The sequence below is a fragment of the Egretta garzetta genome, unplaced genomic scaffold (assembly GCF_000687185.1).
Source record: "Egretta garzetta isolate BGI_Z169 unplaced genomic scaffold, ASM68718v1 scaffold963, whole genome shotgun sequence".
Taxonomy (NCBI): domain Eukaryota; kingdom Metazoa; phylum Chordata; class Aves; order Pelecaniformes; family Ardeidae; genus Egretta; species Egretta garzetta.
The window spans coordinates 80,007-86,856 of record NW_009259230.1 but is presented as its reverse complement, the minus strand read 5'-3'; positions in this window follow the sequence as shown (position 1 = coordinate 86,856).

Here is a 6,850-nt window from a genome sequence, read left to right as displayed (position 1 = left end):
GAGCGGTAAAGAGCAACTGTCTGGGAGAATCAATAATTTTATAATTACATATGTATTAGAGTAGCTACATGTATGATATATCACATAATGAGTCATTCTGCAGAACTGCTGGAGCTGCAGTAGAATATTATCCTATACTTTGCCCTTTGTTCACTGTCACCATACATTAATGCATCTGCCCTTTGCACACTATGGAGATAAAATAATGTTACTCCAACATGGCAAGGTAATATCATCATCTTCATTTGGGGAACAATTTATTATTCTACTAATAAAATGGTATTCATTCAACATACTTTTACCTCACAGTTTTTCAAGCTGATAAGAGCTGATGGCCAGTGCAGTGAGGATCCAGCCTGCTCACATGGTCCTGGAGGTCAGATGTCAGTGCTACTGTGAAGTAACGCTTGCTCTGAGGTGGAGATGCCTAGTAGGTATTGGTGCACCAAAGAGTAGTATTGAATATATTTTTGCTTTTGCAACAGGCAATAGCAAGTCACATCTGCAGACAATAATGCCTGATCTGTGGCCCAAAAGTCTTGGAAACAGGTATCATGTCCAGTTCAAACTTCTGAGTCAGCAGGTGGCAAGCTATTGCAGAAATCAAAAGGACAGCCTCCACTCCAGACTGCAGACGTACTTATCTTCTCTATCTGATCCTATCTCGCTCACATCTGGACTGATACATCAGTTGAGGACAGCACCTTTATGAATTTCGATGAACATTTAAAAATTAGTTACTGACTATAAGTTTGCCCATTCTTCCACAGAAAACTCATCCCTGCCATGTTGGTATCTGCCAGGCATTTTTAAATGCTTTGCAGAAACTCAGATATTTTTAATCATCATGCAAAATGAATTTTTTTTTTATTACTACCAGAACTCCTTCTCACATGAGGCTAAAGCAGGGTGCTGTGAGAAATAGGTGTTGTTCATACCCATCCTTGACATTTTATGTAATTAGGAAGGAAAACTGTTTGCAGTCATGTTGGTCTAGCTCTTTTCATGGACACATAATTGCCTGAATAATTAAGAAAAAGTAAGAACCATTTCTAAAAGCATTACCACAAAATGCACCTGGATTTACACAGCTGCTGGCTCATGATCACTTCACAGTTACGTCACCTTACTTTCTAGGCAAATAAGAACTGCTGGACTTGTAAAATGTATCTGCCCTAGATGACTTTCAGAGCATGGCTTTCCTTCAAGCCTCTGTATTTAGTACATAGCTACCATTTAAATCTCAATTTGTGGAAAACATTTTTGCCACCTTCCCACTCTGCTTGCCTACCTTCTTACAACATAAAAGGTCTGCAGCCAGGCGAACATACAAGTACTGCATGAAATATTTATGCTACTTAAAACAAGAAAGAAAAAATTCAAAGCATTTCTCACTGATAGGAATTCCTCTAATTATCACATGGGCAAGCTTTCTTCCAGCTTTCATCAAAATCTGTGGCAATATTCACAGTATTCTTAGTGGGAATAGGAACACACACACAAAACCAAAAACCCAAAAAAACCACCCCAAATATCACAGAAATGATCTAGAACATAGTGTTCCAGATCCAAGGTTTTAAGAGTGCACCATTATCAAGGAATTCTAATGTGTTTTCAATATTACTCTTTTACATTAGCTGGACACAGGTGGGTTTTGATCTCACAGTGAAAAATGGCTGATAACACACCAATGTTTAGTTGAGATAGATAGAACAAAACTGGCTTTTGGTAGAAAAGAAGTTTCTCAGCATTAGCGGGCTATAAACTAGCAAATAAAAATCCTGTCTTCAGATGTTATCTTCCACCCAGCTGTGATCTTATTGGCTCCAACAAATTTAAAAAAATCCCCTTGATCTGGCAAAGGTTTTCATTTAATTAAAAAAAAAAAAAGAAAGAAAGAAAGAAAAAAGAAAATCCTCCTCTCCTTGTTGATTTTAGACCAAATTCAGACCATTTTACCTACAAGGAATGTATTTTGACCAATAACAAAACAATTCTGAAAAAAACTCAGTTGAGGAAAATACAGAGAAGAATGACTAATTTGATAAGGTTTAGAGTGTCTTTGGTAAGATAGTAGAAAAACCTATGCAAACAAAAGATAAAGCAGCTACTGGCAATCTTACAGGAAGTTATAAGTAGATAATAAAGATCCCTTTGTGTATACAGAAGCAGCTACTAGAATAGAAAAAGATATGCCTTTAAAATTAAAAGAGTGGGTTGTATTAGCTAAATACACCAATATGGGATTTGGTAGCTTAAATCTAACCTACATTGGATTAAATAGGACCTCTGTGTGCAAAGACATTACTGCCATGAAATCAGTGTCTCCCCCCAAAATAAAAACAAGCACCCCAACAGCTCTGCCCCTGGGGACAGTCAGAACATCTGTCAAATAGGTCTTGTTTATTTATTTTACAGGTCGGCTCAGGACCAGAATATTTTTTTTTTTTTTTTGCTTATCAGCTATATTACATAGTGTATATGGCAGTTAAACTTTGAGGTCAGATGTCAGGAGGCACAGGTTCCAGGCTATAAGGAAAAATCCTGAAATTTTGGGTGCTTAGTTACAGTAAAATATTCTTACACACATAAGACACAGCTTTGTGCATTTCCTTGAGCCTCACTTGCTATTTGGCCAGAAAGCTAAAGAGTAGAACCAAAGCAAGGTGATTTTGCAAACAGCCTCGTTCTGTAATTCAGAGATAAAAGCATTGTGCTTGACGGCTCATGTTTCGTTAACTCCATAAAGATTTTACTCTTCAACCTACTGTATTCCAAAGGCAAAAGAATTTCAGTTACTTTAATGATAAAAGAAGCCAGTGCAAGCAACATGGTCCAGTGCCAAAGGATGAAAACTGGAAATGTTCACAGTACTTAGAAATACTATCCTTTTTATTGGATTATTTTCTCGTTATGGTGAGATATAGTAGACAGCAATTGATTACTCTGTGTTTTGAAATTTTGTATGTGCTCCCTGGCCTTATGGTATTAAAAAACAGTTGCAAACTTGCCATGTGGACTGGCCTCAAGTAAAAAAAAGCAAACTCAATTATTCAACCTGCATTTTAGGTAGATTATTAGCACCTGTTTTTTGAAATCTTTGCTAAATACTGTTGTTCTATCAAAGCATTTAAAAAAATGCAGTACTCACAACTTCAGCATTTCCCTGCGGTGCAATTTCTTATCTGTGGTCACCATAAACTATGAGGAAAGGGTACTTCATTCATTTTCTGTGGATCAAATCAACTGTCACCAAAACTTTTACAAATGACAATAACAGGCTGACCTAGGTAGAAAAAGTTGAAGGACTAAATAAGTAAAACTCAATTGCTTTTTCCTCTCTTAACTACAATCTCTGAAGGCACTTTTTAAGGAGTATGAAGAGGCAAGCTTCCAGTTGCTACACTATGCACTACACTGTGCTCTGTATGTTCCTGAAGGACCTCTCTGCCTCTCTCAGCACTGAAATGCGCAAATGCCTCAAAAAGTTGAAAATATTCCTAGCCTGTGATATCACTTGCTATGTTCCTAAGTAATTCACTTAAAATGTTGTTAAGACAGTCCTACAAGTTGGAAATGAATGTTGAGACACAAGGCTACACACATATCAGGTAACTGTATGGTAATGACCTGTCAATACAGTAGTTATTTCCGTATTTGTGTATGATCCTAGGTCTACAACAAAGTAACCTGGATTATCTTAGCCTTCAAGAAAAAAATCATACGTGTAAATGCATGCCATTTCTTTCCAGGCAAATGTTCAGATTTTCAAGACCAATTTCTCTCTATGTTTCATTAACATTAAAAAAAAAAATTGAACACAACCCCCCCCACATACTGTCACACATACAATCTTACCCATGATCTACGCTGAGAACTTTGTAGCAGCGAGCAATATAGCTAAAGACTGTATTCCTATCACCTGTACACATGAAGTGTATTGACATTTTTTTCACCATGCATCCTGTTCATTTCACAGTTATTCCAGGATGTCTCGAAATCACACAAAGCTAAAAATAGTTCAAATGGAATTTAGATTTTTGTTTGCTCAGCAGCTGTGCTTGGTAGCTGTACAGGCAGCTAGTCTCCCAAAGTATTAGTTCTTTTGGTCTTTTTCCATAGCTGACTTCATTTTTAAAATAACTTCAGCATTTCAAGAATGATCCATGGGCTTGGGCTACCTTCAATTCTTTTCCATTTTATTGGGACACTTTTATTACAGTTTTTTCTTTTATAGCTCCCCATACAGAAACTGCCAGCTTGACTCTACATCCAGGATCAAAGCCAATGTCTGTCATTCTATAATAGGAAGATCAAATTAAAAACAGCTTGCTCATCAGGATGTTTAAAACATCTCTATTTCACCTGCCTAAGTCTTTTTTAAAATGCTTCTTTAAGTTTCTATGGATGCCATAAGTTACCAGCTGCTTTTTTTTTTGAGGTCATGTCCATGGAAATGCATTTGATTAAGTGAAAAAAAGGAAGACAAATTATTAAGAAAACAGCCTAGAATTTTGGCATGCTTCTTTTCTTAAATATTTTTAAGGACAAAACACGAGCAGAAAAGAACAGGAACATTGTAGTTTGACAGGAAACAAAAAATATGTAGAGGTCTTCAACACAATTTAAGGTATGTTGTTCTAGTGTTGCAGAACATGGAAGTAAGATACATCTCTAGCCTTCACAAGTTACATAGCATAAATGTATCATGTTTTTCCTAAGGTTGCACAACTCAGAGCTCTAAGATATTGCAAGCTCCAGGAAGGCATGTATCAGCTACAGTCACATTGCTTTATACAGTAGGAGGGCATTTTTTGTGCTAAGAGTGCTGCAGACAATTGTAGCTCTTCCAGAAAGGTACCATGAAATCCTTAATGTGAAAAAAGCATACTTAAAGCATTAAGAGAAACACACAGACCATGGAAAGTCCATGGGGGAAGAAGTAAACTCTAACTTAATTTTAGCTAGTTTTCAGGAACCATTGTGTTGCAGTTATTTCCTCTAGCTCACCAAAACAGCTCAAAAGAAAAGCAGAGTAAGATTTAAGAAGGGATACATGAGAAAGTGTATAGACAGAAAATTAAACAAAGGCCTAAACTCTGAAGTTGTCTCATAACTGATTTTGTTGCTACTGTCCAGAGAGGCACCACCTCCCTGTCTCCTGGGACAAATCAGGCCTTTTACTTACTGAAAGCAACATCTGAGACTCCCAGTGATGTGGAAGGACGTAAAAAATAAAAAATGACACTCTCTGGCTGCGGAACCAAGGCCAGAGCTATTCTGCCCAGGTTAAGCCTGATCTTGCCCACCCTGAGAGCTTATGCACCTTTTTCTTCCTATACCTCTTCAGTGCCACTCATACCTTGCCACATTTCCATACCAAAGCCTGGACATAGTCACGGTGTTTCTTACTGTTTCTTTACATTAGGTATTTTTGGTTTGCTTCTTCTGTGGCTTTGTAACATGGTAGTATGCCAGCTTTCCTTTTAAGTGGTCTAGAAGCTTTTATGATTTAATTAAACTAATATAATACTTACTCATCTGCTTCCCTTCTACCACTAGGCATCCTTTTATTTTTTTAATTAAATTTTTCAGATGGTGACAGATGCAGACAAATTACTGCAGTTGCTCAACACATTTGAAAAACAAGGCCACTTTTCTAGGAGTCTCTGTATAAATTTATGCAGCTGGCTCCAGGTTTTAACACTTGGAATAGGTGACGGCTCTTGCTTCTCATCCGTGTGGATTTCAGTGTTCTTCCTTGTCTCAGCAAGGTACCTATTTGTCTCTTTCCCCAAGCTATCACCCAGAACAGGCAGATTCGTGTGAAGAGGAAACGTGACCAGGTTTCAATCGCAGTTTTTGCTGATCTACCCCAGGCCTTAGTTACCCGGTCACCAGAGACAGAAATCATGCAAACTTCATTAGCATACCTTTTGGAACGGATGGTGTCAAGTGTAATTAAACAAGATAAATTAAATTTTCATTCTGCGCTCTTCTTTGTGTCATTCAGCAAGACAAAAAAAAAAAAAAAAAAAAAAAGAGGTTTTTTTTTTTTTTTTTTTTTGCTTACATTTACCAATTGATCACCAAGTTTGAGAATCATAGTCAAGTTTATAAAGGAGTACTCAAAGCGCTAGCATAACCTCGCAGGGAATTGGGCCCCGGTATTATATACAGCTTAATCATGCTTATGGGTGGGGAGGGGGAAAGAGGCCATTGTCCAGGAGTTGCATGGAGAAATAAATACTTCTTCACAACTTTGGTATTTAAACTTATCAGGATAAAACCCCAGTGGCAAACCATTTCTCTACCCCCAGTCTTTCCACCAGGAGTACAGGGCAGAACATTTCCCCTTCATATTTAACCAGAGGTTATCCCCAGTGCAACCACCAGTGGCTTTCCAGCAGCCACCAACACCCAGGACCAACTCTTCTGCTTGGAGGCATGGGCCACCATGCCCTGCAGAGCACGGAGGTTGCCCGGCAGGCAGTGCGGCGACACGGGCCTCGCCATGGGGTCAACCTCCCCCCTGGCACGGGGCCTGCCAGCCGTGGTGTCAGCCGTCTCAGCTGCCTTGCACAAAACTCAGTGGCCCGACCCGACCCGGGGCATAAAGGGCCCAGGTGCAGGGAAGCAAGCTGGAGAAGCAGGGTTTGGCCATGGCACCCCACCAGCCACAGCCGAAGGTCCTCAGCCCTTGGCAGGGCCCACCATCCACCTTTGTGCCTTCCTCCCCTTGCCCTGCCCTGCGGCCCAGGGCTGGTGGGGTCAGAGCGGGGAGGCGCTCACGGCATCGGCCCCGGGGGGAAGGCGGGGTGGGGTCGGTGGGGGGAACCCTGCCCTCTCC